Source organism: Ochotona curzoniae, unplaced genomic scaffold (assembly GCF_017591425.1).
Source record: "Ochotona curzoniae isolate NIBS_2020 unplaced genomic scaffold, NIBS_Ocur_1.0 scaffold_4506, whole genome shotgun sequence".
NCBI classification, from domain to species: Eukaryota; Metazoa; Chordata; class Mammalia; order Lagomorpha; family Ochotonidae; genus Ochotona; species Ochotona curzoniae.
The window spans coordinates 67,502,927-67,526,871 of NW_024467119.1; the positions used below are offsets into that span (position 1 = coordinate 67,502,927).

At 42.2% G+C, this 23,945-nt stretch overlaps 1 protein-coding gene across 7 annotated transcripts in view; it reads right to left on the minus strand.

Annotated features, from left to right (window-relative positions):
* The window catches only part of ELF2 (E74 like ETS transcription factor 2), a 107,579-nt gene extending 85,236 nt beyond the window's left edge, over nucleotides 1-22,343 (minus strand). For all 7 annotated transcript variants that reach the window (XM_040967226.1, XM_040967216.1, XM_040967225.1 and 4 more), the window contains exons 1-2: nucleotides 22,329-22,343; nucleotides 19,671-19,680 (exon numbers count right to left, since the gene is read on the minus strand). The gene's annotated coding sequence lies outside the window, so the exon portion shown is untranslated. The remainder of the gene's footprint in view (nucleotides 1-19,670; nucleotides 19,681-22,328) is intronic.
* Between the last annotated feature and the right edge of the window lie 1,602 nt (nucleotides 22,344-23,945).

Consider the following 23,945-nt stretch of genomic DNA (forward strand, 5'->3'; position numbering starts at 1 on the left):
GCCCAAAGCTTTGGGACCCTGCACCTGTGTGGGAGACCCCGAAGAGGCTCCTGGCTTTGGATCGTTGCGGCATTGGCCGTTGCGCTCACTTGGGGAGTGAATCATCGGACGGAAGATCTTCCTTTCTGTCTCTCCTCTCTGTATAAACACCTTTCCAGTAAAAATAAAATAAATCTTTAAAAAAAAAAAGCCAAACTATTGTCAAAAATTTTATGCACTTTTTTTGCTTTGACTTCATAATTTGACAGACTCTTTAAAATCTGATTTATTTATTTGAAAGACAGGGTTACCAAGCGACAGAGATTTTCCATTCATTGGATTACTTCCTAAATTAGCCACAACAGCTGGGGGTCAAGAGGTGGGCCATGTCAAAGTCAGGCACCTAGAACTCCAGCTGGGTTTCCTACATGGGTGGCGGGGACCCAAATACTTGGGCTGTTTTCAGCTGCTTTCTCAGGTACATTAGCAGAGAGCTAGACTAGAAGTAGAACAACTTGGGACTCAACCCAGCACCCACATGGGATGACAGCGTTGCAGGAGGCAGTTCAACATTCCGCACAACTCTGGCCCTACCAACACACTTCAATAAAAGCTAGTATTTGGTGGTAGTCACTGCAGCACAGTGGGTTATGGAGCTGCTTGGGATGCTTGCACCTGCATCCCATATTAGCATCCCAGTTATTTCATTTCATTTCATGCACTGTTTAGGAGGCAGCATGCACTAGCCCAAGTGCTTGAAAAGCATGTGGGAGATCCAGTGGGAATTCCAAGTTTTAGCCTGGCTCAGCTCAGGCTGTTAAAAAACATTTGGGTAGCAAACAAGGAGTAAGGAGAGAAGAGATTCTTTCTTAATCGTTCCTTTCAAATACATGAAAATAATTTTTTAAAAAAATAAGGTTAATATTGCAATGCAGCAATTAACCCACTAGCTGCAACACCAGTGACTTGCAGCTGTTTCACATCTGATGCAGCGCCCTGTTAATGTGCCTGGGAAAGCAATGAAGCATAGCACAAGCACAAGTGCTTGGAACCCTGCCACACATGTGGGAGGCCTGGACTGACTGCCCGGCTCCAGGCTCCAGCCTAGCCCAGCCCTGGCTAGTAAAACCATTTAGGGAGTGAATGAGCACATACTCTGTATCCCTATACTTCCTTCCCTTCCCCCTGCTCTCTGTTACTCTGTCTTTCCAATAAGTAAGGTAAAGCTTTGAAAAACATTAACAAATGTAAGTGTAGCTGTAGTTTACAACTACATATTTAGACAAACACATTTAAAGAATTATTAGTTTATGTTTTTGGATGTACAACAAATTAAAGGGGTGGGGAACTGTAAAATGTAGGCAACAAAGTAAAGCTCTTGTATTAACTCACTGGAGTTAAACTATATAAATTTAACTAAATAGTGCTATAAATGTAGATTGTTAAAAGGAAGCCCCCATGGTAATCACAAAGAAATTAGTTATAGAATATGCAATAGGAAATGAAAAAGAAATTTAAAACAGTTAATTACTCCTCCCTCCAAAAAAAGATAATGGTAATGCAGGAAATGAAGAAAAAAATTACAAGGCATATAAAAAATAAACAGCAAAATAACAGGCCCTCTGTATCAGTAATTTTTTATATGAATTGATTAAACTATCCAATCAAAACATAAAGATTGGCAGAATGCACCAAAGCACATAATCCAACAATACGATGTCTACAAGAAATTCACCCTAGATTCAAAGACACGGATTGAAAGGATGGGAAGATGTATCCCATGCAAATAGACAGCAGGGATGGCTATATCAATGTCAGACAAAAGTTTTTAATTTTAAAAAGCTTACCAAAAAAGGTCATTAAACATTAACAGAAGATTCAATATATCAAGAAGATATAATAATTATAAAAATGCATACGCCTAATGACAAAACCATCAAGACATGAAATTGAAGGGAGAAAAAGCTGCATATTAACAACTGGAGAATTCATACCCTCTTCTGAATAACAGAAAAACTAGCCAGAGCATAAGGTCAAAGAGGACTGAACTAACAGCATAAATCAACTAGATTGAGGAGACATAAAAAGGACAGCCCACCCGATAGTGCTCACGTGTTCTCCAGTTCACAAGGGGTATCTTTGAAAATGAATGCACCTTCTTTGATCATAATAGGATGAAGGTAGAAAACAGGAACGAAATAAAAATTCACAAATCTCTGAGGAGTAAACAGTATTGCTTAAACCAAAGAATCATACAACATGCCCAAGTGGGACTTACGGAAACAGGCAAAAATGGCTCAGTCTTACAAAGACTGGTCAGTGTGATGCATACTAACACAAAGAGGGAAAAACACACCGTAATATCAACCAGTGCAGAAAAAGCATTTGAGAAACTCAACGCCAATTCATGCTTTAAAAACAACAAACACAGCAAAGTCAGAATTTGCCTCAGCATAACAGAAGCCATATACAAAAAAACCACAGTTAACATCAATCATGAATGATAAAAAAAGTGTTTCCTTTCAAAAACAAGCAATGATGTTCATTTTTGCCACTGCTAATCAACATAGTATTAGAAAGTTTAGCTAGAGCAACTAAGAAAGAAAAATAAATAAATAAAAGGCAGTAGTGGAAGATGGAGAAGAAAGAAATTGAAAAGAAAAAGCAAAACAGAGTTTGGTACTCTGATGCAGGGGGTTAAGCTGAGGCCTGCGACACTGACTGCTTCAAATCCTGGCTGATTCACTTCCAATCTAGCTCCCCTCTAGACCCGGAAAACAGCAGCAGGTGGCCCAACTGCTTGAGCCCCTACACCCACATGGAAGACCTGAATAAAGTTCCTGGCTTATGACTTCGGTCTGGCCCAGCTACATAGGGAATGAACCAGAGATGGAAGAGCTTTCTGCCTCTGTGTCTCCTTCTCTGTAATTCTACCTTTCAATTAAGTAAATAAACTTTTTATATAAAAGCAAAAAGATGTTTACAATTTCATATATAGGAAACATGAGCAATTACACACAAAAAAATTTAAAATAATTAAACTGCTTTAAGTAGCAGAATACAAAGTCAATATACAAAAATTAATGGTAAATATATGCACTAAAAATAAATCACATGACAGAAAAGTACAAAAATAAGTCTTTTTAAAATCCTAAATACTTAGGAAAAAAAATCCTAAAATACTTAGGAAACAACTTTATCAAAGATGAGAAAGACCATGAAAACTATAAAAGCTTGAAGGAAAACTGGTTGGTGCCATGGCATAGTAGGCTAAGCTTCTGTCTTTGGCACTGACATCCCATTTTGGCATCAGTTCAGGTCCTGACTGCTCTGCTTCTGATCCAGCTCCCTGCCTACAGCTTGAGAGAGCAGCAGAGGTTGGCCCAGTCCCTGGGCCCTCCTGACTACTGACTTCAAATATGCTCAGCTCTGGCTACTGCATGCAATCGGAGGGTGAACCAACAGATGGAAGATCTATCTCCGCCTCTCCTTCTCTAACTCTGTCATTCAAGTAAAAATAAATACATCTTTTTATTATAATTATTTTCTATGATACAGTTTTACAAGTTAAGAGATACCTTCCTCCCTCTTCCTACCCTCCTTTCTTATTTTCCTCATATTCTCATATTCCTCCTATTTCCTTACATTATCACAGCAGTATAGTACCTGAGTAACACTTAAAAGCTAAAATTTCTACAAAAGGGCCCAGCACTGTAGCCTAGTGGCTAAAGCCCTCACCTTGCACACTCCAGGATCCCATAAGGGTACTGGTTTGTGTCCTAGAGGCCCCACTTCCCATCCAGCTCCCTGCTTATGGCCTGGGAAAGCAATCGAAGATGACCCAAGGCCTTGGGACCCTGCACCTGCATGGGAGACCCTGGCTCCCAGCTTCTGATCAGCTAGGCTCTAGCAATTGGGGTCATTTAGGGAGTGAATCAGAAGACTAAAGATCTTCTCTTTCTCTCCTCCTCTCTCTATATATGATTTTCCAATGGGAAGGGCAGAGAAGGGCAGGGGAAGGGCAGGGGAGAAGAGAGAGGAGAGAGAAGAGAGGGGAGAGAAGAGAGGAAAGAGGAGAGGGAGAGGGAGAGGGAGAGGGAGAGGGAGAGGGAGAGGGAGAGGGAGAGGGAGAGGGAGAGGAAGAGGGAGAGGGAGAGGGAGAGGAAGAGGGAGAGGGAGAGGGAGAGGAGAGGAGAGGAGAGGAGAGGAGAGGAGAGGAGAGGAGAGGAGAGGAGAGGAGAGGAGAGGAGAGGAGAGGAGAGGAGAGGAGAGGAGAGGAGAGGAAAAAAGAAAAAAATCTTTTTTTAAAGCTTCTACAAAAAAGACATTTAACTTTGTTATTTAAATGTATGATGGCATGGTTAAGTATAGGCAAAGACAGAAAATCTACTACGAAGCTATGAAATGTCTCATTGGGAGTCCTGTTTTTATTTGGGAGCAGAGGCGCATACTGCGACACACGTTTACTTCCTATCATGCTAGTTTGCATTATGCAGTTCATCTATGAGAACGTATTATATACTGGATTACTTATATCTATTTTGTATTTTGCATGAAAACTGTCTCATGTCAGAGAGAACATATAATATCTGTCCTTTGGGGACTGGCTTATTTCACTAATCATAGTGGTCTCCAGTTGGGGAAAACTGTGTAAGAAGCTTAACATGCTGCAAAACTAAGCTCACCATGTTCTCTGTGACCTCACCAGAAGTACGATCTCTCTTACTATGCACAGCTTAGTAAGCTGTTCCCATACCCACAAAGTGCCTAAAAACAACACGCTGAAAACATCTGAGACTCCTTTCTCCATCAAACACCATCATCCTTTTTCACTACTGTTTCTCAGTCTTATTCCCATTTCTCTATAATATTTAATAACTGCAGATTTTACTTCTTTGAAATTAATCTTCCCTTATTCTTAGCATTATTAGGGTTATCCAAGATGAAATAATGATGTCCCCATCTCAAAACTTTTCACTATTTTCTCAATATCTGTGAGATGAAATTTCAAGCATTTAGTAGTAATGACCTAGGAGTCTGAGTTTATTTTTCACCACAAAATATTCATCTTAATTGTGCAGATACAGAAATCACAGATCTAATCACTTTCCCAGCTTTATTTTCCTTCTTCCCCTCCACTTTATTCCATGCTTGTTTGCGGCTATGTATACTCTGCTCTTTCTTGTCTTGCACATCTGTCCCTCTGTTTGCCAACTGGACAACTCTCTAGTTGTCACATGCATGGGTCTTAGGTCAATACAACCTCCAATGAGATCTCTTAAGGTTTCAATCAGTATTTTCCTTTCTTAAATTTTTTTTTCTTTTCTTTTCTTTTTTTTTTTTTTATTTGAAAGATCTAGTTGCTGACAGAAGGAGAGACAGAGAAAAAGCAACCTTTCACCTGCTGGTTCACTTCCTAGTTGGCCTCAAGCTAGGCTGATCCAAAGCCAGGAGCCAGAAGTTTCTCCTGGGTCTCCCATGTGGGTACAAGTGCCCAAGGAGTTGAGTCATCTTCCCAGACCATAAGTGGGGAGCTAGACTGAAGCAGAGCAGCCGAGACACTAACCAGCACCCATACAGGATGTGAACACTGCAGGCAGAAGATGAGCTAACTACACCACAAATGCCAGTCCCTCAATCAGTATTTTCTATAATTCTCTTCTCCAATCATATTATACAATTCCATGAACACTGAAGTGGCTGTTTTAGAAAAATCACTCACTTGCCACCTGCTATCAATTCTATTAAGCCTAACATCTATGACTTTCATTCAATATACTCTAGAACTCTGTTCCTCTTCACCTTCTTGATTTTATTTTCTAAAAGCAACAAGATTGAGTTTGTATATGTAGGCTTATAAAATCTTATAAAATCTGTAGCTTAGCAGACTAAAACAACATCTTTCCTATAGTGAATACAAAGTAAATATATGAAGAACGCAACAATAACATGCTCCGAACTAGTAAGTGCTTAAACTGTGTCCTATACCCCACAACAGGTTCATTTCTATTCAAACCTTTTGTTGGGACTCAGCTTAGAGTTCAGTAAGGAGAAATAGATGGAAGTAATTAAAATGTAAATGCCATAAAGGAACTCAAAATACAGAAGGAACATGAAAACAAGTGCCTAAGCCAATCTCCAGTTGTCTAAAAGGACTGTAGAAAGGAGCTACCATTTGGCCTAGAAAAAAGCTCTAGAAACTGGAATGTGAGGAAGGGCAGCAGCTGTTTTCTCCTTTTCATGTTTATGTATTTTATTTATTTGAAAGGCAGAGTAGCAGAAAGAGTACATGCAAAACAAAGAGCTCATCCACCTGCTGGCTGACCACCAAATGCCCAAAACACCCTAGAAACTCCATGTGGGTCTCTTACCTGGATGGTAGGAAGCCAAGTGATTGACTCACTGACCGCTTCACAGGAAGCTGGTTCAGTAGATTAGCTGGGTCTGGCTCAATGGCTCAGAGGCTAAATCCTTGCTTTGCAAGTACCAGGATTCCATGAGGCTGCCAGTTCATGTCCTGGCTGCTCCTCTTCCTATCCAGCTCCCTGCTATGGCCTGGGAACGCAGTAGAGAATTGTCCAACACCTTGATACCCTGCATCCACATGGGAGACCCAGAAGAAGCTCTCAGTAAGAAGCTCCTGGCTCCTGATTTCAGATTTTCTCAGCTCCAGCTTTGTGGTTACTTGGGAAGTGAACGAGCAGATGGAAGCTCTTTCTCTCTCTTTCCTTCTCTCTGTAAATCTACCTTTCTGATAAAATAAATACATATTAACAAAAACAACAACAAAAAATGAGATTAGTTAGGACTTCAAATACTCCAGTGTAGGATGTATGCACTCCAGACAGCAACTTGACATCACAACACGGTGCTCGCCTCACAGCTTTGAATCCCATGTGAATTCTGAGGGCAGAAGAAAACCCTATGCCAGATAATAGCAAGCCCAAGCATCACTCAAATTCTGTTTAGACTAATTTAGTGGCCTACAGCACAGATCACACTCTCATCAAAAGCACTCCATGTCTATGATTTTGCTTTCAGAAACTACAAAATTATGGAACAATCAGTGAAGGTTAGAAAGAAGATTCTATATCACAAAGGCAAAATATTTATTACCAAAATATAAGAATGCTTAAAACAGAGGCATAAGTACAAGAGAAAAATAAGGAAAACAATAAACACAAAATTCATGGACAGTTACAAAAATGACCTTTTACATAGGAAGAGATCCACACATTCAGAGGAACTCTGCCTACAGCATTACACCCCATATGGGCGCCAGCAAGTCTTGGCTGCTGAGCCTCAGATACAGCACCCAGCGAGTCCTGGCTGCTATGCCTCAGATCCAGCACCCAGCGAGTCCTGGCTGCTGAGCCTCAGATCCAGCACCCAGCGAGTCCTGGCTGCTGAGCCTCAGATCCAGCTCCCAGCGAGTCCTGGCTGCTGAGCCTCAGATCCAGCATCCAGTGAATCCTGGCTGCTATGCCTCAGATCCAGCTCCCAGCTAGTGTGCCTGTGGGGAAAAAATAAGATGGCCTAAGAAGAAGATCCCAATGGAGCTCCTGGCTCTTGGTTTAAGCCTGGCCCAGTGCTGACTATCAGGACATCTTGGAGAACAAATCAGAAGATGGAAGAATATCTCTCTGTGTGTCTCTCCTTCTCTATATATATCTTTCAAATAAATGAATAAATCTAAAGCAAAAAAAAAAATAGAAAGACAAAGGGGAGGAGGAAGGGAAGGGGAGCGGAGGGGAAAAGGAAAGAAGAGAGGAAAGGAGAGGAAGGGGAAGGGTAGGGAGGCAAGGAGAGGTGACAGGAGGAGAAAAGAGGCAGAGGAACCTTTCCCTGTATCAACACGCCTGGTCTATATTACAAATGGGTGAATGTGGGGGGAAAAAAAGGATAGGAAGCAATCCATTTTCTAATAAATACTGGCATTATATGAAAGTAGCTGCTATGTTTAGTCTAGGAAATACTGCAGAAAACAAGTTATAAAAACTCAAAGAACCATAAGCTGCATCTGATGGCCTCCAGTGTCACATGTATAAACTTTGAATTTCGCAGACCTGCAGGATGATAAGGTTGTATTTGGAAAATTCAAGATAATTATTTAAAATGTTTGAGGCCAAAACTACGTAAATTGCAAGACAGGATTATTTTGTTTCAGTTTTTAAAGATTAATTTATTTTATTGGAAAGGCAGGTTTACAGAGAGGAGAGACAGAGATCTTTCATCTGCTGGTTTACTCCCCAAGTGGCTACAATGCCCAGAGCTGAGCCAATCTGAAGCCAGGAGCCAGGAGCTTCTTTTGGGGCTCCCACATGGGTGCCAGGGTCCCAAGTCCCTGCTTTCCCAGACCACAAGCAGGGAGCTGGTTGAGAAGTGGATCAACTGTATATGAACTGCTGCCGATGTAGGATGCTGGTGCTTACAAGGTGAGGATTTGGCCACTTGAGCCATAGCACTGGCCAGGCATAGATCTTATCTGTTACAAAATGTGTTCACTGGTTAAAAAATAGCAGAGCATGACTAAGTTCCTACTGACACCAAGATGGGTTATTTGCTCTGCCTCTTCTGTGTTGATTTTATTAACCAACACAACTTCTGCTCAGCACCAACAGTCACCAAATTCAGAAGGGAAATCATAACCTGAGAAATAGACCAAATGACATGAATGAAGTATTCAATAAATTGATTCCAGACAACACTGGAAAAGATAAAGGTTTGTTTATCTATTCTCTCCATGGCGTATTTTAAAAAATTAAAGTGATAAAGAAGCTGATGTTCACATTGGGAAAAGTCACAAAGCTCCTACTGAGGTAGTAGTTTTAAAATTATGGGGATGGCCTGAGCAGAGTTTGGCTTAGCAAGTGAAGCCACCACCTGCAGTGCAGGCCTACCTTGTAGGCACTGTTTGGAGACCTACTGCTCCACTTCCAATTCAGCTCCCTGGCTTTGGCCAGCTCTGGCTGTTGTGGTCATTTAAAGAGCAAGCAAGCAGATGGACAATCTCTCTTAGACTCTGCCTTTCAAATAAATAAATAAATCTCTCTTTAAAAAAAAAAAAGACAAGAAACAGTAAAATAATGAGGATGACACAGGAACAAGCTAATGGGTAGAATCAATAACCAAAAATTTGTTTAGGGCCCACCACAGTAGCCTAGTGGCTTAAGTCTTCACCTTGCATGCACCAGGATCCCATATGGGTGCTGGTTCATATCCCAGCTGCTCCACTTCCATCCAGCTCCCTGCTTGTAGCTTGAGAAAGAAGTTGAGGACAGCTTAAAGCCATGTGGGAGACCTGGAAGAAGCTCCTGGCTCCTGGTTTTAGATAACTCAGCTCTGGCTGTTGCAGCCACTTAGTGCGTGAACAAGCAGACAGATGGTCTTTCTTTCTGCCTCTCCTTCTCTCTATAAATCTACCTTTCGAATAAAAATAAATGTTTTTTTAAAAATTTGTTAAAACCTAGACTTTTAATACCTGACAAAAGTTCTATTTATTGGTAGGAAATTTTCCAGGGCTTTATTTATTTAAAAAATTAACAAAAACAGTAAAAAATATACAAGAAACAATAAAAGACAAACATCCACCAAGCCTGTCCCAATGAATTACTCTATCTAGTTGTCCATAACAATCAGACAATAAGATAATGGGGCATTATATAGCCAATTGTAACAATGGAATAGAATACGAAGGCCTGAGAAAGTCCACCCACACTGCAAACTTAATGAGACAGGGGTAGCATTAAAATACATGAAAGACCACGGGAGCTGCTGGCTTGCTGCAGCAGGTTCCAGGGCCTAGGAACATGTGTCAGGGGTTGGCAGAATGAGCCCAGGGAATCGCATACGTTCTTGGGTCCCAGGCAGGCAGGATGGGGTTGGGTGACAAAGCCAGGTCAGTATGCTGGTATGGCATGCTGGTGGATGGGGCTTGGGTACTTGCCCAGTTGAGCAGAGGGTAGGATCCCAGGCAAGACACATGCCAGAGGACCCAATCTGGGGTCCTGTGCACACGGTTGGGTTCCAGGCAGGCAGGCAGGGCTCCAAGCCGGAGTCACTCCACCAGAGTAAGACTAGCCTGGGGAACCCATGTGCTCGTAGGTGTGGGGCTACAGATTGCTCAGGGAGGGGGCTATGGGAACATGTGGGAGGGGAGACCGCTAAGAGCGCACAGAGCAGATGAGGAACAACTTGGAGGACTTCCACTGACAAAGCCACCATATTTGCAGGCAAGCAAGAGGGCTGAAGCTGTACAGGGTTTTTTTTTTTTTTTCTGATAATTTTTACGTATTTGATTAGGGTGCAAAGAGTCAAGAGCTAGAGGAAAGTGGGTGAGACTATTGTTTCCACATTCTCTTTTTTCATTACGGTATCTGGAAGGAGGGGAGATTCCAGCTCACACTGGTGTGGACTATAACCTAGCTAACCCAGCAGGCACCCAGTCTAAACTAATTTTCATGTAAAATTGAGATATTCATTCCTCTAACTTGTTGACAAAATTAGCATGACATTTGAAAGAGATAGACAGTACATTAATAAATATTTTCAAACAAAGAACTTCCTTTTGAAAATGAAAATGTTTAAGGGAAATTAAGTATAAGAAGTATATAACAGGCTAGATTTATGACGTAAGAAAAATTGCAGGAAATCTCTTCTAATCTGGAAGAGACTTTAGAGCTAATTAAAAAAAAATAGATTGGACAAGTTAATTGGAAAACTTACGGGTAGACCTTGCCAATTATAAAAACATGTTTGCATTTCAAGAGTCCCATACCTTAGCTATAGGAAACTGCCTAGGTTGCCTTGTACTTAGCAAGTGTTACACTGCTGGAAGAAAAACAGCTAAGGCTGGTGGGTATTTGGTTAATGCCAAATTTGGGTTAATTATATCAGCGTGCCAGCACAGTTGCCTATCCTATTCTTTTTTGTTGCTGTTTTTTTTTTTAAATATATGTGGGGCAGGCAGGGACACTGGGCTGCAACACAGCACTCTAGTCCCCAGGCAGATTGCCTAGGGAAATGGTCTGGGGACATCCTGAGTGGCAATGTTGACAGGAGAGGAATCACTTCTGCCGGCTCCCACAGACCCAGCCCCTGCACTTGCAGGTAGGCCAGGGAGCTGAAACAGAGTGGTTTAGTGGTTTAGATGAGGGAACCAAAGAGCATGTCTGGGTCAGGCCAAGGCACCCACTAACGTGGGAGAACTGGGCTGGGTAAATAGCATGGCCTGCAGCTCACTGGTACAGGCAAAAGTTGGAGATGAGATACACGCCTGGCTAGGCCAGGCTGCAGTAGCCACCCGCAAGTGTCAGAGCAGGAGGTGAACAATATCAGGTTGGGCCATAACACCCACCAGAATGCCAAAGAACCAGATCTGGGGCAGATTCTGTAAAGAATTTGTGGGCTCACCTCTGTGGGACTGTAGAACCCACTGGTTTGTGTGGAAAACTGAGGATGGTGACAGGCCAAGTCAGGCTGGACCATAGGACTCACCTGACAGAAAGCCACCTGACACTCACAGGAGCCAGAGCTGGGAGCATGCCAAGCAAGGCCAGGTTACAGCAACCAGCAGCACATGCAAAGGCAAGGATTAAAAACAGACCGTGCTAAGCAGTGTCATGGCACCTGCAGGCACACGTGAGATCCTGAGAGAACTTGCGAACCCCCCTGATAGGTACAACTCCCACTGGAAACCACAATAGCCAGGCCTAGGAGCAGGCCAGGCCAGGCCAAGCTGCAGCACTCCTCAGCATTTGTGTGGGCCGGGAGTGAGGGCCTGAATGGGCCATGCTGCAGTATCTGCTGGCATGTGTGACAGTCGGGACAAGGTATGGGCCATGTCCAGATACATCACCTGCCAGCAACAGCTGAGATTCCAGCAGGCCATGCCAGGCTGGGATGAAGCACCTGCCAGTACATACAGTAACTGTGGCTGGGAATAGGCCTAGCAGGAGAACTTTGGGAACTCCCCTGCTAGGCTGCAGCTCCCATTGGGGAGTGCAGCAGCCACAGCTGTCAGGGGACCAGGCTGGACAAGCACCCACTAGTAAGTGCCAAGACTGGGGGTAAGTCATATCAGGTTGAAATGTAGTACCCTGACAAGTGCAAAATCCAGGGCTAGGGGTGGGAATGGTAGGGAAACTGTGGGTGCTGCGCTGCTAGGTTACAGCTCCTGCTTCAGCACAAGAGTCAAGGCTAGTGGTAGACTGGGCTGGGCAAGGCGGTAGCACCCATATAGGCATGCATGTGGGCTGGGCCTGAGGGTGGGGCGGGCTGGGCCAGACTAGCCTGTGGCACCTGCCGGCTCATATGAAAGCAGCGTCTGGGTGTAAGTCAGGTTGGGCTATACCACAGTGCTCACCAGTAAGTGCCAGGACTGGGGGACAGCCATGTCAGGTTAGGCCACAGAACCCACCAGCAATATGTGTGATCTAGGTCTGGAATGGGATAGGCTGGGCCAGTCCACAGCACACACTACAATGAGCCAGGATGAGGCGCAAACCAGGCCGGGTTGGCCCCCAACATACACCAGATCACATGAGGGTTGATGCTGAGCCAGGTTGGGCTAAGCTGCTGCACCTGCTGGCAAGAGCTAGGACTGGGGCTGGGCCAGGCTAAGCCAGGCTGTAGCACCTGCTGGCAAATGTCAAGACTGGGTACTAGCCATCTCAGAATGGGCTGCAGCACCAGCTGACAGGCACAAAAGCTGGAGCTGGGAGTGTGCCAAGAAGGGGAACTTCAGGGACTCCCTTGCTGGGGTGCTGCTTCCACTAGTGAGTGTAAGGCTGATCTGGGAGTGGGCCAGGCTAGGCCAGGCTGCTGTGCCTACTGGCACACATGAGAACCAAAGTTAGCACAGGCAGCCACTGCACCCACTAGCAAGCACTAATACTGGGTGCAAGTCATGTCAGGCTGGATATGGTACTCCTTGGTAAATGAAAAATCCAGGGATTGGAATGGACCTAGTAGGGAAACTGTGGGAACTCCTCTGCTAAATTACAGCTCCCACTGGTGAGCACAAGAGCCAAAGTCAGTAGCAGTCCAGGCTTGATAAGGCTGCAGCACGTGTGTGGGCTGGGTATGGGGGTAGATCAGGCTGAGCTAAGCTTACAGCACCCATGGGTATACATGAATGTTGGATTTTATAGCGGCTGCAGCAGATGCTGGCATAGCAAAAACTAGGGTTGATGTGGTCCTGGTGGGAGTTACTGGGAGTTGCAATGACCAGGCCATGGCACCTGCTGGCATATGCGAAGATCAGGCCTTTTGCAGGCTGCCTAAGCTGGACCACCCATCAATTTACATGAGCAATGGGGCTGGGGGAGGAACTGACCAGGCTGCTGCATCCACTTGATATGTGCATTGGTTGGTACAAGTGATTAACTGAACCTGACCCTGCACTGGTTGGTACACACAAGAGTCAAGTCTGAGGTCACCCTAGTTAAGGTTTCTTGGGGGCCCTCCCAACCAGATCGATGGACTTAGAAACCAGCCACAATGAAAATCACAGATGTATGATCCCACCTTGGAGCACACATGTCAGGACTGGAACTCTTCAGTTGCCAATGACTATGCAGTGGTCAGCAAACCAAATGCACCTAGGAGACATGACAGCCAGCTCACCTAGGCCAGCAGAGAACACTGAGTGCCTCATCAGAGGATGGAAAGCAGGACAGGTTGGACTACTCTCCTGGCCAAGCTCCGCACCAGGTGCCTGGGTCTGTGCATGCACTAAAGTGGACTTTGTCAACCAATAGACCTTGGAAAGATTTTCTCAACCCTGGAGCAATGAAACTAACAATGCGTGCTCACTTCGGCAGCACATATACTAAAATTGAAACCAATAATGCATCAGAATTATCAAAAACCACTCAAATAACACCCTCAGAACACTGTTCCCATATCGGGATCTCTAAGACATCATCAAATCCTCAGGTGCTGATGACAATAAGGAGTGATCTCCTCCTCTCTCTCCTTGTGGACACAGGAAAAAAAATTGAAACATTTTTCCCATTCACCTTCCTCCATACTTCAACCCCCCTCACCCTAATCAGAGACCCATATAGGGGTGAATTCTTCCCAAACATGTACACAATGTTAAAAATATTTTTTAAAAAAATAAGAGTCCCATCTATTGATAATAGTATCTTAAAATTCTCCTTTACATGTAACCCTGATGTTTATCAAATTAAATATAAATTCTTAATCTCACGCATCTATTCTTATTTCAATATACTGTGTGTCCTTACATATGACATACAGATGCCATGAACTTGAACAATTTGAGCTTTGTCTAAGTTCTCATTTATGTATTTTCAAGCTTTCCTTGCCAGACATGTTTGGGCTTTTTTAGAAATCTTTAACCCTAAGAACTAGAGTGGCCAATTTCCCAGGCAATGTTGACTTGCTGAACCTGTTTTAGGATGGTGAAAATCTAACAGGGAAGTATCACCTAAAAATTCTGACTAATCAACTCTTAGTTATTTAAATAACTGATGAGAACAGAGACAAACAAATGCAATCAGCCTGACTTGGCTGCCCAGTCACTGTGGCACAGCTACACCCTTTGAGTCCTTGTGCCCTGATCTGTCCCCCCTCAAATAGGAGTGATTCTGGTACAGCAATCCTCAGAGTTAGTGAGTACACAGAGAGTATGCACTGATTACATTAAATACATGTTCAAATCCAATCCATGGGCCCAGCGCAATGTCATAGCAGTTAAGGTCCTCGCCTTGAACTAGCCGGGATCCCATATGGGCACTAGTTCTAATCCCGGCAGCTCCACTTCCCATCCAGGACCCTGCTTGTGGCCTGGGAAGGCAGTCGAGGACGGCCCAAGCCTTGGGATCCTGCACCCATGTGGGAGACCCAGAAAGAAGTTCCTGGCTCCTGGCTTCAGATAGGCACAGCCCCGGCCATTGCAGTCACTTGGGGAGTGAATCATCAGACAGAGGATCTTCCTCTCTGTCTCTCCTCCTCTCTGTACATCTGCCTTTCCAATAAAAATAAATAAATCTTTAAAAAAATGAATAAAATAAAATCCATTTCCACGCTGAAGAAATGAAGACCTGAATACTGATGATTAACCCTCAATTTTTGTGAATATTCCTAGGCTTATACCATGAACTCTTTAAAAAAGACAAAGTGAGGAAATCAACGTATTCAGACCTGTATGCTTTGTGAATAGCGGGGGTAACAGAGTCAAGGCTTAACCTCTGACCACTGCTCAGATGCTCCAAATGTCTCAAGTCTGGTGACAACAGCCTTGTGCTTATCCAAAAAGGACAACAAGACTTTGAAGTCTTTGTTCCAACTAGGCAAAGGTCGTCAAGCAATGACTTTACAGGAACTAACTGGAGGTGATCAAGACACATGGCACAATTTAGCTCTAAGAAAATTTAAAACCTGGTTAGGCTCTGTTAAACAAAGCAAGTAAGGACAATTCTTCTCTTTCAAGAAGGTATTAATTGGGCCCGGCGCGGTGGCGCAAGTGGTTAAAGGTCCTCGCCTTGCACGCCCGGGATCCCATATGGGCGCCGGTTCTAATCCCGGCAGCCCCGCTTCCCTTCCAGCTCCCTGCCTGTGGCCTGGGAAAGCAGCAGAGGACGGCCCAAAGCTTTGGGACCCTGCACCCGCGTGGGAGACCCAGAAGAGGCGCCTGGCTTCGGATCGGCATAGTATCGGCCCGTTGCGCTCACTTGGGGAGTGAATCATCGGACGGAAGATCTTCCTCTCTGTCTCTCCTCTCTGTATATCCGCCTTTCCAATGAAAAAATAATAAAAATAAATCTTTAAAAAAAAAAAAAAAAGAAGGTATTAATTGTCAGTTCACAACTCTCAATGTAAAGAAATCACTGAAAGAGTAGTACAGATAATTAGAATCTTTACCAACTCACTTTCATAATTTATAAAGAAAGGAGAAAGGAATTGCCCTTTATAAAAATTCTTTATTAACTATTCTGGTTTGATAGGCTATGAATCCATTAAAGTGAATTTATCCTAGAGGGAAAAAAATCAATAAGTGCTATAGTTAAGAGAGATTCTTCCAAAACACTGAAGAGATTATAATATCTAATATACACAAACCACTTACCCTGTGTGAAGTATTGTTCTACACTCAGTGTATTACTCCATTTCATGTACACATCCCTACCAAAAAAAGCACTACTATTCCTATTTTACACATATGGCGACAGAGATACTTGGAGTATCTTGTTTTTAAAAAGTAGCTAGCACAGGTTAAAGCCTGTGAAAGTGACAGAGCCAGAATTTTAATCCAAGCAGTTTAGTTCCACAGTCCAAGTTCCTAAACTTCTGCTTCATGATAATGTGTACTGTTTTTAAAACTACAACTAAAATAGAATTACAAAGAGACTCTCTGAAGAGAGCTTGATGTCATGTGTCTGGGGAGGGTTGCTTTTGATCAGGCCTGTTGGGAGTTCTGTGCCCCTCCTGGATCTTGTTTTCTTGTTTCTTCTTTCTCTATATTAGGAAAATTTTCCTTGATTATTTCATTAAATACATTTGTAAAACCAGTTTCTCTTTCTGTGCCTTCTGGGACTCCCATAACTTTTATATTAGGCCTCTTAATAGTGTCTTTCAATTCTTGAATACTTTTTTGGGCCTGATCCAGCTCTGCTTCCAGCTTTTTGTTTGCTTCCCCCTGATGACAGAAAATATCTTCCAATTCTGAGATTCTTTCTTCTGCTTGCTTCATTCTATTTTGGAGACTCTCCACTGTACTTTTAATTTGCTCTACTGTGTTCCTAATTTCTGATATATCAGCCTTGATGTGCTTTATTGCTATTATTGCTTGTGTAAAATATTCCTTAAATTCTTTGAACTCTTGTATGTACTTCTCATTGTTGATCAGAAGCTTTAAAATGAGTTTTCTGAATTCTGTGTCCCTCATATTCTTGATGTATTCCTCAGTTAACTCTGAGGTTGGTATAGGGTTTTGCTCCTTTGCAGGGAAGTTTTCAGTAATATTCATTGTGCCTTTGTCTCTTCTTTTGCTTTTGGTCATTGTACTTCTGGTTAGCAGTCTTCTCCTTGGGGCAGATTTCTAAGCTATGTCACCCACAGGTCTACAGTTTGATTTTACTTATTGCAGTTGGTACACAACTCTTTGCTTGCAGCCACTTGTGACACTCCCTCCAGCAAATTCCAGGTCTGGGTTCTTATGTTAGATTTCCACAAAGAACTCCATAGCCCCAACTCCTGGCTCACCACTCTCCACCTTCTGTGATACCATGCTGAAGCTGCACTGTTGTCTGTACACCCTTTCTCCCACTTCCAGTTGGAGCAGGTCCCAGGATTAGGGAGATACCAGGTGTCCTATATAGCTAGGTTGTTGGTGGTGCTGATCTTGCCAGAACCTGTTGGACATTAGGTCTGGGTGCCAGACAGACCTATTTTGACCTGTACGATGCCATAGTCAGTATTATTTTCCTGCAGGATCAGTGCAATCCATGGAACTCAGTGAGTTATCACAAGCTAAGCACATGCACAGTTCACCTGTCCCCTGCAGTCCTAAAGCTTATTTGCCACAGTGTACAAAATGGCACCTGACATGCCCTTACTAGAGTTCTTGATCTGCTGGCCGTCAGGTCTGAGGGCTACCCAGACCTGTCTTGGTGGAACCTGTAGAATGCCACGTTGATGCAGTTCACTGAGTCAGAAATGAGTTCACTCCCAGCTCAGCGCATGCTCAGTCCTTTCCCTTGCTTTTGTCTCCTTAAGCAAAATGGCATCCAATTTGGCTCTAGGGGGCTGACTGGACTGTGAAATCCACCCTATTCTCACACTGCCTGTCTGGGATCTGCTGCTCTGTCTCTGCTCTTGGTTAAATCAAATGGACCATGACAGACAGTTCTTTGGGCTCACCTCCCAAGTCCTCAGTAAAAGTCCCTTCCCACCTGGTTACTGTGGAGTTCCAGCTGCTGGTGGAGTTCAGATTGCTGTTAGCTGAATGCCACTGGAGTATCTATTACTGCAACACCACACCATTGTGTCTGCTCCTTTCCTGTGTCTGTCAGTCTCCAGGTACTCCTCTGCTGTTGTTCTGTCCTCTCCTATTTCCTGGAATGTGCCCTCTCTGCTTCATCCTGATTAGACGTTTCTCTGTTCATTTAAATGTGTCTTTATTCCGCCATCTTTATTCTCCTACTTTGTTGTTAAGTGTCAATTTATTTTTAGAGGAAAATTTTGGCCCAAAATTTTGTATTTTCAAGAAATAAAAATCCTCCTTGGGCCTGACACAGTAATCTAGTAGCTAAAGTCCTCACCTTGTACATGCCAGGATTCTGTATGGACACCAGTTCTAATCCCGTCTGCTCCACTTCCATTCAGCTCCCTGCTTGTGGCCTCAGAAAGCAGTAGAAGATGGCCCAAAGCCGTGGGATCTTCAGATACAGGCCTTGTATCCTCATTTATGTTTATTCATATTTGAGATTAAAAAAAAAAACCTACCTCAAAGCAAAGTATAATTTTATCTATTTGTTTGTTTGCTTGCTTGTTTTGTAGTGCTAAATCCAACATCTCTTCCTAAGGCAACTATGGAAAAGGGTGCAATGAGTCTTCCAGTGTGAAGATGAAACTCTCCACAGGATTCTCTCCCTTTAACTATTTAGGCCAAGGTTTCAGCTTTGCCACAACTCCAGAACAGACAACGGTACATTGCAGAATGCATAACCAATGAATGAACAAATGCAGGCCTGTTTTTAAGTGAAGGACTAAATATTACCTTCTCTATTTTACCTAGATATCTAATCAACAGAGTTAAACTTTTCCCACACAAGTTAAAACAGAAATTTTCTTTTTTTTAAGATTTATTTATTTTTATTACAAAGTCAAATATACAGAGAGGAGAGACAGAGAGGAAGATCTTTCGTCTGATGATTCACTCCCCAAGTGAGCACAACGGCCGGTGCTGTGCCTATCTGAAGCCAGGAGCCAGGAACTTCTTTCTGGGTCTCCCACACAGGTGCAGGATCCCAAAGCATCGGGCCGTCCTCAACTGCTTTCCCAGGCCACGAGCAGGGTCCTGGATGGGAAGTGGAGATGCCGGGATAAGAACTGGTGCCCATATGGGATCCTGGTGCATTCAAGTCAAGCACTTTTAGTCGCTAGGCCACGCCACCAGGCCCTAAAACAGAAATTTTCAACCTTAGCAGGACAGATTTTCATAGCTGATGGTATGTCAGAGGTCTCCAAGATCACCCCTACATGCAGAGATTTGCTAGGACTTAACAGAATTGGTATATAGCTAAGCTTGCAGGTTTCTAGGAAAATACAGCAAGTCACAAGGGAAGGATACAGGCAGAATGTGGAGGAATCCATCTGCATACTCCCCTCCATGAGAGCCACAGAGAGTTTACTCTTCTCACAGCAACAAAATGCAATGATATGTGCAATGTTTCTGCTCAGAAAGCCCATTAGAAACTCAGTACCCCAAGTTTTCTCTTCTTGCCAGACTGGGAAAGTAAGGGGTTATTCAAAAAGGCACCCTCTTTCTATTGTGAATCTATTCTAAATCCAGACCCCACAGAAAGAAAACAGTATTGTACAACCAAACTGTGCAAGCAGTCAAGGCACAGTGGGTCAACCTTCTTATCAATTACTGGAAAGCAGCAATCCTAAGCACAGCTTTCTCAGGTCCCGTAAACTCTTCTGAACAGCAAGTTAACATCTCCTGATCTCAGCTTCATCTGTCAAAATGGAAAACTGCAGAAATTTCATTTTTTAAAGATTCATTTCTTTTTATTTGAAAGGCAGACTTGCAAAGAGGGAATGAGACTCAGAGAGATCTTCCAAACTCTGGTTCATTCCCTAAATGACCACAACAGCCAGACCTTGGAGGAGCCAAAGCAGGTGCCAGGAGCCAGGAGCTTCTTTCAAGTTTCCCAAGGACTTGATTCATCCTCAGTTGCTTTCCCGGTCCATTAGCACAGGACTGGTGCCCATACACGATGCCAGCACTGCAGGGGGAGGCACTGACCCCTAGAAACTTCTTTATAACTCCCACAATTACTATTACAGCACAAGTAATTATATGATATTGCTACCTAACACAACAAGACTTTATAGTAACACCACAGCTTTCCCCAGACTAGAAAGAGGGCCCCAAAATAGTACCCATATGGGAAGCCAGCATCTCAACAGCAGCTATACCCATTACATCACAATATCAGCCCCTCCATAATTATTTTAAGTACTATATTCCACACTGTCTAATCCAAAGTAAAACAAAACCTTATTTTACATTAATAGTATCTATAAGTGGGGGCACGATTGTGGCACAACTGATTAAGCCACTGTCCGTGACATAGTATTCCACAGCAGTGACTGACTTTACTAGTGAAATAATTTTTTAAGTTTATATACCAAAGTATTTAGAAAGTCCTTAAATACTGTACTAATGTACTTATGTGTATATCTTTTGTCCCATAATTACAAATAAGTGAAGGTATAATTTTATAATACTAACATAAACTGGTCGAAGTTGTTAGCCTACTGACACTTAGAATTGCTATAATTACAAATTTAAGCTAAGTGGATGTTAGTATTTCCTTTGATAGTGAAATTGCAAGGCTGAATATCAAAAATAGTTATATCCCTTGCTACTCTTTATAAGGTTAATAACCATATAAATAAAACTCTTGAGTATTTTTACTACCAATCTATTAACAGTATACAGTACATAAGGTTACTCAAGAAAGAAGGCTACTGAAATTATGTTTTCATACGGGTTCCCATCACACTTGCAAAAAAAAACAAACAAACCCAAAAAAAAAAAAAAAAAAACCTTAAAACACTGTAACATATTCCATGTAAAGATCATCTTGGGAAGAGCCCAGTCCACTACTCTCCTTCAAGGTCTCACTAAAGTTCGGCCATTCTGGTCCTATTTCAACTTCCTGTCTTTTTTAATTCCTGCCTCTCAGCTAAACACCCTGCAGGACTGTCGGCAGGATGAATTCTCCTCATGCATCATGCAAAAATCACTTCATGTACCACTCTTTCAGAAAAACAGTTCATTATTCCTCTCCCCAAAATTACACTTCATCTATGTGCCTTCCCCATCATTTCCTGTATCATATCATTGTCTGTGTAATGGAGACTATCATATCCAGAAGCATATTATTTAACTTCATGGCATTGTAAATTTCTGTTTTTCTTCCTGTTGTTGATTTTGAATTGTGGTTTTTCATTTAGGGGATGTACAGTAACTGTGTAATGGAGAGTATCATATCCAATATGAAGATATAATGCAGTATGCATCTCTACTTCCACATCAAAGATGGATTCCCAGTGAGACTGTTAACTATATCTTGACAATAGGATGCTAGACTTTCTGCCATTGTCCATGCCTGCAATGATGGACATATAACTGTTTATTAAGAACTATACTATAGTAATAATACAGGGGAACGCAGTGGGGGGTTGGAGGAGACTTGGGTGGGGGAAAGGAAAATCCCAAGGCCTATGGAACTATGTCATAAAATAATAATATTTAAAAAAGAAAAGAATCCAGCAGGAGGGACCACAATCCCAGCCCTTTGGACATATTATAGGGCAGTAATTATTAAATCAACCTGGTCCTGGCACATAAGAAACAGAGAGGAAGACCAATGGAGTAGTTGGGAACCACACATGCACAGCCATTTAATCCTTGACAAGAAAACAGAAAACAATCCAAGGAAAAAGGAAGGCCTCTTCAACAAATGTTTTGGGACAACTGGTTAACAGCCTGCAGAAATAAGAAGCAAGACTCACACCTTTCACCATACACAAAGATAAAAATCTAAATTGATAAAAGATCTAAATATATACCCACAAACCATCAAACTTTTAGAAGAAAAAGTTGGAAATTCTCTGCAAGGTATAGGTGTAGGCACTGACTTCCTAGAAAAAATCATCAAAAGTAAAGGAAGTCAAGACCAAAATAAACAAATGGGACTACATTAAGCTAAGAAGTTTCTGTGCAGTAAAGGAAGTAATCAACAAAGAGAAAAAGCAACCAACAGAATGGAAGATCTTTGCACACTACACAGGAGACAAGGAGCTAATTCCCACCATATACAAAGAACTTCAGAACAACCATAACAACAAAACAACAACAACAAAAAATCAGTCAAGAAATGGGCAAGGGAAGTAGACATTTTACAAAGGAACAAATCCAAATGGATAACAGGCATATGAAAAAATGCTCAGGCTCCCTGGCAATAAGGGAAATTCAAATAAAAACATCACTGAGATACCACTTAACTCCAGTAAGAATGGTCCACATACAGAAAACTAGAAACAACACCTGCTGGCGAGGGTGTTGGGGAGGAGAAAGGAACCTACTCCACTGCTGGTAGGATTACAGGCTGGTGCAACCACTATGGAAATCCGTATGAATACTCAGGCAACTGAAAATCCACATACCATATGACCCAGCAACATGACTTCTAGGAATACATCCTAAAGACCTATTACATGAGAAAGCAACACGCACCCATATGTTCACTGCAGCACAATCAACTAAACCATGGAAGCAACCTAAATGCCTATTAACAGAGGACTAGATAAAGAAACTGTGGCTCATCTACTCTATGGAATACTACTCAGCTACCAAAAAAAAAAAAAATGAAATACAATTGTTTGTAGCCAAATGGGCTAAACTGCAGACCATTATGATAAGAGAAATAAGCCAATCCCAAAAGGTCAGATATCATATGTTTGCTTTAATATAAAATAATATGATGTAAAACCTAAGGATTTTACCTGTGAACTTCACCTTATTGCACTTCCTAGTTATTTGTACCTTTTGTAACAAGACCTTGTGATGTAATCCATTAATTAATCATCCATAAGAGACTATCTGCCTATAATCACCCTAGATTGTCAATGCCCCTTTTATCGCTGTTATTTTTAATACCCTTAAGTAACACTGATCTAGTCCTTGCTTTACTTTTATTTGTGCCACATGGGACACACACTGGCATTTATTCCTACATGAAGATGCTGGACACTTTTTTTCACCACCCTAGAGTCACATTGATACTTTTGCTATATGTTCATTAATTTCAAGTGGATGAAGGTTCACTAATTTTTCTTCTTTTCTCCCCATGGTGGACTGTACCTAAGGGGATGCATAAAGGAATTATAGCAAAAATTAATATGTTCATAGGTGGAAACAGAGAGAAGTATGTCCTCATGCATGCAGTACAAAGATGGACTCACAACGAAATGGCTGATACTCTCCCACATTGTTGAGAGACACCTTAGTGGCATCATGATGGACTTGTGAAAATTCACAAAAGACCCCTATTGGAATACTGGAGGGGAAGCAGGGAGGAGGGGATGGAAGCTGGGGAGGGGGAAGGGAAACCCCAGTGCCTATTAAACTCTATCATAAAACAATTTTTAAAATTAGCAATTCATGAATGAAATACTTCCATTCACATCAAGGAACAGATCCAAACAATGAATTAAATTTAGAGATAAAACAAAAATCATTCTAGGACTTAATGCATAGTTTAAATGTTATTTTTTACTCTGAATAAAGAAACCATGTTTAAATAATTAAAGAATATGACAACTATGAATCATAAAGACATCTCAATAAATTATAAATCAAATGGAAACTATATAGTTGGAAAGTACAACAATGAAATTAAAAATTCACTTAGCAGAGCTCAACAGATTTGAAGTTATACAAGGGCAAAATGATCTTACATATCAACAGAAACCACCAATTCAGACTAAAGAGAAAGATATAGCACCATGAACAGAGCCTCAGAGACTTCATCACAGAACTTCAGAATCCCAGAACGAAAGTGCCAGAAAGAAAAGAGAGAAAACACTATTTGACGAAATAATGGCAAAAACTTACCAAACTGCTAAAAAATTTTTCATTTGTAAATTCAAGAAATTTGATGTTAGAGAATAGACTCGGTGGAGCAACAGGGCAGAAA